The following is a 12,283-nucleotide window of genomic DNA, read 5'->3' as shown; positions in this document are numbered from 1 at the left end:
ACAAGGTAGAACCCAGCATTGCCACTCTGGGATATCAAAAAATAGGTTTCTGTGCAATCACTTAGGAGGCTGTTTATGCTTCACTGAAAAATGTTTTTGAAATGGAATATTTTTTAGAAATGTCCTTTGTATTGAGTCCTTTGGGACTCAGTCATGTAAGCCTCATGTTAACTTTATGAAATAAGTAGGAACGTTATCCTCATATTAAAGATGAGAAAACCAAGCCCCAGAAAGTCACGCATTCAGGGTTACACAGCTAGAAAGTGGTGGAGTGTGAATTCCAACCTAGACGGCCCCAGTCATGCTCTCTGCACCTTAACATCAGACTCCCAATCCTTCATGTCCCAGCAGCAGACAACTCTGGAAAAGACTTCCCACACCGTAGAGCGGTGACTGAATTTCTCCCTCCTGTCTAGAAGCCCTCCAGGGAGTCAGTCCACTGGACATGAGCTTTGGAGGATGGGCAGGTCTGGCTGGGGCTCTCGACCCTCCCAGAGTAGGCAAGGTGTTTTGTACTTAGTGACACTCGACAGATGCTCATGGAGCTGCCTGGATGCACAAGGCACCTGAAAGTAGAGCCCTCCTTTACTGCCATGCTCCTCTTCCTACCCCAGGTCATCCTCTTGTCTAACTAAACTTACACACCTTCAGGGTTATAATAATGTTGAGCTTCTAACTTTTATTTTATTTTATTTTATTTAGAAATGGGATCTTGTTCTGTCACTCAGGCTGGAGTGCAGTGATGCAATCATAGCTCACTGCAGCCTCAAACTCCTGGGTTCAAGCGACCCTTCTACCGCAGCCTCCAGAGTAGCTGGGACCACAGGTGCATGCCACCATGCCTGGTGATGGGTTTCTTTTTAAAAGGTCAATTCTGTCCTACAACAGGGACAGGAAGGGAGATTTACATAGTAACACATTCCAAAGAAGGTATCACAGGCTCTCTTGGGTTTTGAGCAACATTCGCTTCCTCTGGTTTACTCACTTGGCTTCTCTGCATAGTCAAGACCATCAGCCGCTGACCTAGGTGGTCAGTGGTCTGGTCCCTCAGTTTCCCCCCACATAGATTCTAGAAGCTTCTGTCTCCTGCAGGTGTAGAGGGTTCCTCTGTCTCAGTCTGGGGTGGAGGTGCACAGGCATTCCGGGTCCAGGACAAGGCCTAAGGCAGAGTCAGGGAGGAAAGGAGACAAACTGAATGGAAGGAGGGTGAGAAGAAGGGAGAGAGCTAGCAGGAGTGTGAGATGACAGAGAGGAGAAGAGAAAGGAGATGAGAGGTGTTTACAATCAGGAAGGCAGCCTCTGGAGGTAAGACGACAGCAGGTGGGGAGGAGAGAGGCAAAGGAAGAGAGGGGAGGAGTAGAAAGAGGCAAGAGAAAGAATCGTGGATGGAGAGGACCACCAGGTCCCCAGGAAGGGACAGTGTTGTGCAAGGAGCTAGGGGAGGGACTGGTTTCCCTTACCCTGGGGTTGCCAGGGTTGTCCTTGGAAACAGCTCCCACAGCAAGGCTGCCCCTGGGTCAGGTCAGGGAGAAGCAGGACAGAGGGTGGGTGAGCGGAGACAGCGGTGGGGAGACAGCCTCCCTAGGGAGCCAAGGACACAGGAGGAAGGGAAGAAAGGGGAGAGAGAGAAAGGCTGCCTCTCTGGGCTGGCCCAGGGATCCCTGGGGTCCCCACAGGACCCCTGACACAGCCTCACCTTTGTGAAACAGCCCTTCCTCTCTCCAAGCTCTGACGTCTCCCTCCCCAGTGACCAGCGACACAGCTCCCCATCCATCACAACCCAGGAGGAAGGAGGAAGGGAGGGTGTGTCCATGGTTCTGAGAATCCAGTGCAAAGCCCCCTGTGGCAGCACCTTCCCAGGCACTTCCCCAACAGGTGCCATGGGGGCAAAAGCACCCTTGGGAGGTGGGTGGAGCAGGGATTCTTCCACCCATTCTATAGATGGGGAGACTGAGGCTGCAAGAGGCAACTCTTCCTGCCTGTCAGTGGCAAAGTGCTTAGAACAGACCCTGGGCACACAGCGACTGCTCAGTAAATATCAGCCATGGGTGTCACTGCAAAGCCTGGACTCTTCTGCTCATTTGGACCCCTCCCAGGGTGTGCTCTTTCAACACTTCCCCAGACTCAGATCCTAGCTCTTGTTTCAGGGAAATGGGTGTCCAGGAAAACCTACCAGGGGCACTGGCAGGAGAGGAGGAAGGGCAGGTGGTAGGCTCCAGCCTGCCCATGGGCTCTCAATCCAGGCGTCAGGAGGTCCATGTGAACTTGGGTAAGTTACTTAACAACTTGAGTCTTAGTTTCAGCATTGCTAAAATGGAGGTGCTGATATGTTCCTGGAAGGACTAAAGAGCTAACCACTGTGCCAGCAGCTGGCACCTGTGGACACTCAACAAACACTGGTTCCTTTTCCTTCCCTAAAGGCAGCCTTTCCACGGACAGCTCATATTGCCATCCAGGCACAAAGACACCAGAGGAGGCATGAAGCACAGGATGCAGGCAAAGGACCCCAGGTCTGTTTTGTTTCCCACGATACCTAGCAAGGGCCTGGGCTGGACGGCAACACCGAGAGAGCCCTGTGGGCTAGGGTGGACAAGAAGGAGTTTGAGTACAGGCTTCCCTTGAAATACAAGTTGTGAAATGTCAACGTAATTATGAAAATGCAAACACAGGAACATTTGCTTATGGGAACTAATGGTTTTTAATGAAGGTAATCAGCTTAGTTAAATCAAATTATTAGCTTTGACAATAGATGTGTAAACAGGTACTTAATGAACTTGTTGATTGTCCCTGCCTGCTAAAAAGACACCACAAGAGCTGTTCTAGGCCCAGTACACACATCTGGGCTCTCCTCTCTGGTTGGGAAACATGGCGCCTCCACCACCACACAGACACACAGACACACAAACCTAGACACAAACACATTGGGAGCTCCCCGAGGCAGAGACTGTATCTCTCCCATCAGCTCAGAGGATCCAAAAGGGTGGGGCCCTTCTTTGATTTCTTATGATTTTGTGTCTCCTTTTATACACTTTATCAGTGGTTGCTGTCTCGGGGAATCTAAGCTTGAGGAGACAGAGTCGGGAGGAAGAAGGAAGACTGTTAAGACATTGGGCTCCTGTATTCCTGCAATCTTTTGCATATATGTCTCATTTCATCCCCCAAGGACCCTTCATACTCTGATTGCCATTCTACAGCTTAGGAAACGAAGGCACAGTGGGAGGGTGGGTTGGTGGCAGTAGATAGAGGTCAAGCCGGGCTGGGAAGCAACTTGCATTTCTTACCATGGGAGTGACCTGGGGCCGGGAGGAGGCCCTCATCAGCTGGGAGGAACAAAAAGGAAATTGCCCAGAATGAGGAGGTAGGAGTCCATTGAGGCAGAAATGAGGATTAGCAGGGGCAATCAGAAGAGGGAGGCGGGTAGGACTCAGGGTCCTTGTGAGCTAGAAGATGGAAACTGGGCCTCGCATCTCTAGAGACACCCTGGCAGCAATCATGTCTCCAAGGATTCTACCTAGGAATGTGTCAGAGAAGAAGTCATGGGGGCTAGTTCAAGAAGGAGTGCTGAGAGAACCCCCTCCCCCTGAAACACACACACTCTCAAACCCCCACCCCCGGTATCAGCCAGGCAGGTGTCTCCCACAGTGCTGGGGGAAGGGAAGCGGGTCCTAGGGTTCTATGAATAATGCAATGGGTAGGTTGGGGGCTGAGGCAGACAGGCAGACACTCCCAAGAGACAGCTCACCCACACCACCCTTGGAGATACCATCAGGCAGTTAACACTGCAAACAAGGCCACTTGCTGGCTCGCAAGGGCAGCAGCAGAGACGCTGCTGTGTCTCACGTGGGGCTTGCAGAAGGGATTATTAGTCAGACAGATGGAGGGAGGGAGAGTGTGCTGAAACCACCTCAGGCCCTGGCCAGGTTCTCCTGTCAACAGGCCAGCCTGAGACAGTCCACGGGCTCCTTCCTGATCTGAGGCTAGGGAGAGACAGAGGGCAAGGCCCCGCCCCTGCTCTAGGCTGAGTGAACAGGCACAGCCCCTGCCGTCTGACTCCTGGGCTGTTGGTGAAGGCAGTCCCCACCATCCAGCAGCCGGGAAGAGCCTGGTCTTATTTAGGGGAGTCACACGTCCTACGTCCTGACATTTGGAGCCTGCAATTAGTTAGAGAGGCAAAATATTCGCCATCAGGATACCTGAGATTGAGAGCCAAGGGCCAGGAAGTGGGATATGGGCAGGAGGAGGCAGAGTAGGAGGATGTAAGAGAGGCTTCTGCCCCATTGTCCACAGCCCCACAAAAGGGGCAGAGGAGACAGCTCCAAATGGGACAACGATGCCATGTCCATGGATCTTGTTGACCTGGCATGGAGGTGCCTGGACTCTCTGTGCCCACATCAACCCAAGGAAGCCTTCATGAGGACTCCAGCCCATCTCCGGAGAACTTGTCCATGACCTCAGGGTGCCTGGACTGGTGTGCTGGGGCTATTTGGTAACTCTAGAATTCCTTCCCAGAAGGAACAGGTCTCTTCTCAAGTTGAACCTGGTGATTTAGAAACAGGAAACTGGAAAATTAGCCTGCCCCTGGACCCAACCCTAGGACAGGGGTTCATTGGGATGGAAGAGTCAGACCCAAGGAAGGTCAAGAGAGACCTCTTTTCAGCCCCTGCCCCCAGCCATAAATGGTTCCACCCTCTCCAGAACGCTCATCACATATTGTACATTCTTCTACTAGTACAGTGTATAATAATTAAATATGTATCTCCTTCACTAGATAATGACCTACTTCAGCACAGGGATGGTGTGACTGACTCAGAGGGGGTTCTTGGTATTTCCTGCGGTGATCGATGGGTGAAAAGATGAATAAGCAGATGTATGGGTAGATGTATGGATAGATGGATGGATGGATGGACGGATGGATGGATGGTTGGCTGGCATATGGACAGATAGATGAACACTACACCCACATCCACCAGCATCTCTAGTGGCCACCGTATGGTTTGCCCTATTCTTGGGTTGGAACTGTATCAGCCTCACTCCATTCTAGCTCCATGCAACTGATCCAAATGTCCACACAGGTGTCCTTGCCCAGCAAAAATCTTCTCAGTAGTTACCTAGAGGTCAAGGCCTATTTACCCCCACTCTTCTAAAATCCCACTCAGGATTGTGGTTGCATCAGAGAAATTCCACAGCCCCTTTGGCACGTGAACAATGAAGGGGAAAGGTCAGAGTCAAAACTGGAGGGTCAAGAATGGAGGAGCTTCCAAGGGAAAGAGAAACAGCTCCTGCTTCCATCTAATCCTTACCTGGTCTCTAGCGAGGAAACAAGAGGTCACTTCAAGGGAGGGATAATCTGGGCACTCTCCATCCCCAAACCCCATCTGACCATGAGGCAGAACCTTCAGTAATGGGTGGAATCATGAACTAGAGTTACCCTTACCCTGCAACTAACCCAGCCCCAACCCTTAGTCTAACTCCAATAACAGCAGAATAACAAACACTGACATAGCAATTACCATGTGCCAGGCACCAGCCCAAATGCTTTACATACATTTGCTTATTTAAACCTCACAACAACCCTATGAGGCAAGGATTCTTGTTTATTCTCGTCTTACATATGAGGAAACTAAGGCAGACTGAGGTTACGTAGCTTATTTAAGGTCAACAGCTAATAAGTGGTAAAGTTGTGACTTGAACCTAGAAATCCTGTTTCCTGAGTCTACTCTTAACTATCAGATCATCCCACCAAATACATTCATCTCTGTCCTCTGACCCATCTCAGAGAGAGGACCTCTCTGTCCTCTGACCCACCTCAACCCTGATGCCACCCTCCTATAACCCTCACTTCATCCCCAACTCTTAGCACTGCCCTCCCAACTCACCCTTTATACTTTTACACCCTCCCCCACCCCCTGCCATATTAGAATCCTCTGGAGATAAATTCCATTGCTAGAAAATATGAGATAAAGGAAAAAGTACATACCAGAAGGAGGCAAACAGACAAATCTGGAATGTGGGACATTCCACTGGGCAACTGACATGATTTCTGCAACAAGGCAATCATGAAAAAAATTAAAAGGGGAGAGAGAAATTCTCTAGACTCAGAAATTTAAGAATTATAACAACCAAATATGAGATATGGCTTTTGTTTGGATCTTTCCATGTTTGAATAAACCACCCACAAAAAGACATTTTTAGATAGCAGGGATAGTTTGATAATGGTTTGGGTATTCAATGATACCAGGGAATTGGCGTGAATTTTGTTAGGTGTGATAATAGCATCGTCGTCTTGTAAGGAAATGTGCGTAATTCTGAAGTGCAGGTGATTCTTGTTCACAGTGGTTTTGTTATATAAATTCACTAAAATACTGAATTAGCAAATACTGAATTATTTCTCCCAGAGGAAATAGAGGGTTAGGTTCCTATGAGCCTCTGATCACAATGTTTTCCTCAGCTGATCAATACATAATCTTGTTGTATGTGAGTTTCTGCTTAAAGGCACCTTATTTAATACATATTGTTGATTCATTAACAGCAAGCTCACGGCCAACAGCACTGTACCTCATGACTAGATAAAGCTTACCTAACACCCATATTTCCTCCGTAAGACACATCACAGCTTTCTTGTGCTTAAGAACATCAGACAGCACTGTGCTTCGGGACCACTTTCAACAGCAAAATCACCAACAAAAGGCACCAAGAGTGTGAAAAACATGGCACTGAAGAGACGGTGAGAAGGACCCTTTAGAGTATCAGAGCAGAAACCGGAGGCACAGCATCATGATGCTTGGCCTCACCTGGGAACCTAACAGCCAGCGACACAATGTGTTCATGTCTGCGAATGACCAAGAGGGCATCATGAGTGTTGATTTTGCATTCCAAATGAATTTTTAAAACAGGCAAATTTGCAAATGCAGACTCCATGAATACTGAGGGTGGACTGCATTTAAGAATAAAATGGCTTGGTGTCTGGAATTTGCTTCTAATCACTTCAGCGGGGAAAGAAAAAAAAAGGATGAGGAAAGGATAGATGAAGCAAATGTTGGAGGATATTGCTAATTGTGGACAGTCATGATGGGTGTATGGGATTGGGGGGTCAGTTGCTTGAGGTCCTCTAAGAAGCAGAAACCAAGGTGAGATGAAAGGTATTATTTTATTAGGGGAAATTCCTGTGGGAAAGGACATAGAGAAGGAGCCAGAAAGGTTGGGAGAGCTAACCATCATTCTAAATGCTTGTCTGACCCTGAGTGAAGGAGGAGGGTATATGCACCCTGGACAGCAGGGCAGCCTCCTGAGTATATGGACAGTCGAGCAAAGCCTGGAACGTCCCTGAGTGAAAGTCTCTGATAGAGGGTCCCACAGCTCCCATGAAGGGGCTTGCCTTAGGATTCCTGCTGTACTGGCAGGATCCAGTCCCGGGGAGATGTGGTCCACACAATCAGGGTGAGGACCAAATGCCCAGCACTGGGCCCCACACACAACAGGGCCCCTGCAGCAGGAGATCCGCAAAGCATGCTCTCTTTGTTGCCACATGGAGGTTCATTAAACTAGTCTTTACTATTGAGTATTTTTGAAATATTTTTCAATAAAAATTAATAGAAAAAAATGAAGTGAGCAGAAGGAGGAGGAAACTGTGACGAAATTACTATGTGTGTGGCAACATTTGGACTCACAGCATGCAGGCTGATTGGCAGCAGACCAGCCATGTGTAGTTATTCTCTTTTTTTTTTTTTTTTTTTTAAGAGATAGAGTCTCACTTTGTCACCCAGGCTGGAGTGCAGTGGCACCATCTCAGCTCACTGCAACCTCCCGGGTACAAGCGATTCTCCTGCCTCAGCCTCCTGAGTAGCTGGAACTACAGGCGTGTGCCACCACATTCGGCTGATTTTTGTATTTTTAGTAGAGATGGGGTTTCACCATGTTGGTCAGGCTGGTCTCAAACTCCTGACCTCGTGATCTGTCCGCCTCGGCCTCCCAAGGGGCTGGGATTACAGGTGTGAGCCATTCTTATTTTAATACTATAAACTTGGATAATAATTCCACGCAGTTTCCAAATTACTTCTGTGCCTCCCCACTGAACTCTCACACCTACTTTAAAAGATGGGCAGGGCAGGCACTTTGGTATCATTGTACCCACTGGGCAGATGAGTAAATCTCTCTCAGCACCCAAATCTCACTTTGGTTAAGAGAGTGGTCCAATCACTCAGCTGAGTAGGAGTCAGGTGAGAAGGCTGTGCCTGATCCTCAATCTGATGACCTCCTAGTACCCTTCCGTGGCCCACCCTTCTGGCATTGGACTCAGGCTGGGAGCTGGGTACCTCCAGACCCATACTGAGCTGCCCACACTGCTGGGCCCAACATCCCTTGGAAGAAAGAATGCTTATCTTGTAGGATGATGAGTAGGGTTTAAAGGTCAGCCTGGTAGCAGGGCTTAAAGCTCTGAGGTCAGGGTTAAGGTTTAGTCTGAAGCTAGAACAGGGTCACTCTGAGGTCAGGATCAAGGGACTGTGAGGGATGACACCCCTTAGCCCCATGTAGGCCATGGTAGTGGGGATCAACCCCCTTCCTGGCCCACACAGCCTACTAACTCACTCTCCTCAGCCCCTCTGGGTCTGTGGACGGGAGCGGGGACTGCATCCACACAGAGGTGCCCTGAATTTGTCCCTCAGGCCCATTTGCATCTGGCGCACCTTGGGCTCACCCAGGAGGATTTCCCCGGGAACGTTTCGTAAGCTGCCTGCCTGGGCTGAAGCCCATTGACAGCAAGAACAACTTTGGGACAAGATCTGTCCAATTCCCCACCCATTGCTACAGACTTAATTACAGAGCCCAGCTGCAGCAAGTGGCCACCTTCCGCCTCCACAGGGGACAGAGAAGGGGGGCCGGTTTGTGCTCCACTAGGAGGTATCAGCAAGAGAAATCAAGGAGCGTTTCCCAATAGTACAGCCTGGGAGTGTGATCAGTCTCGATGAAACTGTGACCACGGTGGTTACATTTTCTCACGTCCCTGCTACCTCTTGCTCCCCTTTCTACGTACACTGTCTCCCACCCCATCTTGTCCCTGCCATTGTTTCAGTCTAATCCCTTCATGCACCTCAAAAGGGAAAGTCTGAATGGCCTGGCACTTTGTAAAAGGAGACTGAAGGGGGCAATGCTTATGCCCAAGAGAGAATGATCCTCTGGTGGGGTGGTAGGCACTGTGGCAGCAAAGGTGGAGTCTTCCTGATGCTGCAGAAAAGGAAGGCCCAACCAAACTATGGCAGCAATAACTTTCTCATTCCCCTCTGAATGGGCGCCCCCTTGAGAGAAAGGCAAGCATGCAAGGTGTTGCTGACTTGGCTGGCTGGCAGGGGAGGTGCTTCCATGTGCCAGGTCATCCCCACCCCATACCTAATCACCAGCCTTGGAAAAACCTGGCAATTCCTTCCTGCCTCTCCCGCCACGCCGCCCCGGCCCTGCCACGGGCCCTCCTCCCCGCTCTCTGGGACCTCGGCAGCAACTTTCTACCTCTTCTCCGCTCTCCCCACCCCATACCTAATCACCAGCCTTGGAAAAACCTGGCAATTCCTTCCTGCCTCTCCCGCCAGGCCCCTGCTGTGAGCCCTCCTCCCCTCTCTCTGGGACCTCGGCAGCAACTTTCTACCTCTTCTCTGCTCAGTGCTGCAGCACTTCAAGGGCATCATTCCCTATAAGAATAGGTCTAAATCAGCGGTGGGCAGGCTAGGAGAGGCCCCAGGCCAAATCCAGCCCACAGCCTATCTCCCTAAAGCCCCACAAGCTGCCTGGCTTTTACAGGTGAACATTTGCCATCAGTGAGATGGTAGGCACCACTAACTTTTACCCTAGTTAAGCAAAATATTACACCCTCCCTCTCCAAGACTGTATCCTTTGCGTTAGTAGACCTGTTATTTACTCTATGTACTCTATTGTTATATTTTAAATTTTAAATTTCCTCACTAAAAAGTTGTAGAAACATGCTTTCTCTCTTTTTATATAAGTGCCTATAATCTCCTTCGTTTTTCCTCCTGGCCCTCAAAGTCCAAAATGTTTACTGTTTGGCCCTTTCCAGGAAAAGGTTTACTGGCTTCTGGTCTAAACTCTTCCTTTGAGCATTCAAAGTCCCTTAACCATAAGCACCCCCTGCCAACCACACTTCAACCCAGCCCCCAACCCAACCACACTTCCTGGGTTCAAGTCCTGGCCCTTCCATTTCCCAGCGTAAGGTATTTGTATTCTTCATGCCCCAGTTTCCTCATCTGTGGAATGGGGATAATGAGAGTGGGATAACTCAATAAGTTATAAGGGGATTGAATGAGTTAGTATTTATAATGTATGTAAAACAATGCCTGCCACATAACCTGCCTATGTACATGTTTGATAAAGAAATAAAACCTCAGCCAGGCACAGTGGCTCACAAACTTGTAATCCCAGCACTTTGGGAGGCCGAGGCGGGCAGATCACGAAGTCAAGAGATGGAGACCATCCTGGCTAACACGGTGAAACCCCGTCTCTACTAAAAATACAAAAAAATTAGCCTGGCATGGTGGTGGGCGCCTGTAGTCCCAACTGCTCGGGAGGCTGAGGCAGGAGAATGACGTGAACCCAGGAGGCAGAGCTTGCAGTGAGACGAGATGGTGCTACTGCACTCCAGCCTGGGCGACAGAGCGAGACTCCGTCTCAAAAAAAAAAAAAAAAGAAAAGAAAACCTCTTACAGCCCAGTGCCACCTTGAGCACTCCATTCAAGAAGTCCGTCTCCTCCATGCGGCTTCCTCCTCCTTTGGCGGAGCCCCTATCTGCATATCTTATCTCTGGCTCACAATGGGAGCAGTGATGAGTGTCACTTTCTGCTCCCTCTGCCCTGTTTCCTGAAAGCTCCTTGAGGGCAGGAATAATGTTTTATCTTCCTTACTTCCCAGATAATTACAAAGCCAAATGTAAAATGAAGATACACACACACATAGGAAGAAGTAATTTTCAACAACTGGAACAAAGAAGAGCTTTCTAAACTTAAATGTGAACAGAGCAGTGGTGAAGGGAAATATTTTCAATTTGATTGCCTGGAATGTAAGTCTTCTCCATTTCAAAAGAACGAAAAGGCAGGATATAAAATCAAACAGGAAACATAGAAGCAATATTTGAAGCGAACATGGCCAGTAAAGGGGGGAGAGTTAATATTCTTAATATACAAAGAATTCTTACAGATCAACATGAAAAAAAAATTCCTAGGATCAAAATAGACAAGTACTAAAAAGACTTAAATAGAAAAAGTGGAAATATAAATGGCTAACAAAAAAGTAAAATTATTTGTAATCATTAATAATTCACAAATGCAAATAAAAAGAATGACAATGAATAATTTAGCACATGAAATTAATAGATAGTTTTTAAAATAAGAGTATTCAGGCTTTGCAAGGGAACATGAAAATGAGCACTGCTGGTGAGAGTATCAATTGAGCAACTCAGTGAACTCAGCAATATGATTCAAAGGCCTTTAAAACAGTCTTACCATTTGGCCCAGTATTGCGACTTCTAGGAGGCCAGTCCAAGGAAATCATCAGACAGGTGGATAAAGATTTACACACAAGGTTGTGAAAAATGGAATACAACTTACATGTTCAACAATAGGCCACTGGTCAAATAAATTATGATCCACCCATATGATGGTAGATTATGCAATGATTTAAAATGATGTTTACAGAGTGTGTTTCATGACATGAGATACAAAATGGTACAAACAATTCAAATGCAAGTATGCTCTGTAAGTGCACAGAAAAGGGACTGGAAGGAAAGAGGCATGACTTCCCAGCTCCGGGACAGGATTGTGGTGCTCAGCCTGCATACCGAGACTGTGAGGTGTCCGAGGCATGGGCATAGATTTCCATGCAGGCCTCTGTGCATCAGTGTGCACTGGGGCACAGTTTTGTCTGTGGTTATGTGAGAAAATGTCTTCATGTGTGGACATAGATGTGAAAACATGTGCAGGGCATGCTCTGAGTATGTGTACTTATTTCTTATGTACAAGCCTTCATGTTTGAGCAAAGCAATTAGCAAGTGATATGGACACTTTTAGTCTGCACACCTGGACCATAAGAGGGCCAGTAGCCACCGCCCTGATAAAAAAGTGTTCAGTGCCCTTGGCCCTCAAGCTGGCCCTTGCCAAGGACACTGCCACACCCAAGCTGGGAGTCCAGCAGACCTTATGGGATCACAAGTGGAGTAGGTCCAGCCCTGCCAGTTGTGATTAGAGGTAATTTGAAATCTCAAGGGCCTAAAAGGAGACTGCAATTG

Source organism: Colobus angolensis, unplaced genomic scaffold, assembly GCF_000951035.1.
Source record: "Colobus angolensis palliatus isolate OR3802 unplaced genomic scaffold, Cang.pa_1.0 Scaffold24, whole genome shotgun sequence".
Classification (NCBI taxonomy): Eukaryota; Metazoa; Chordata; class Mammalia; order Primates; family Cercopithecidae; genus Colobus; species Colobus angolensis.
The sequence above is the reverse complement of the archived record's forward strand: the minus strand, read 5'-3'. Positions refer to the sequence as shown.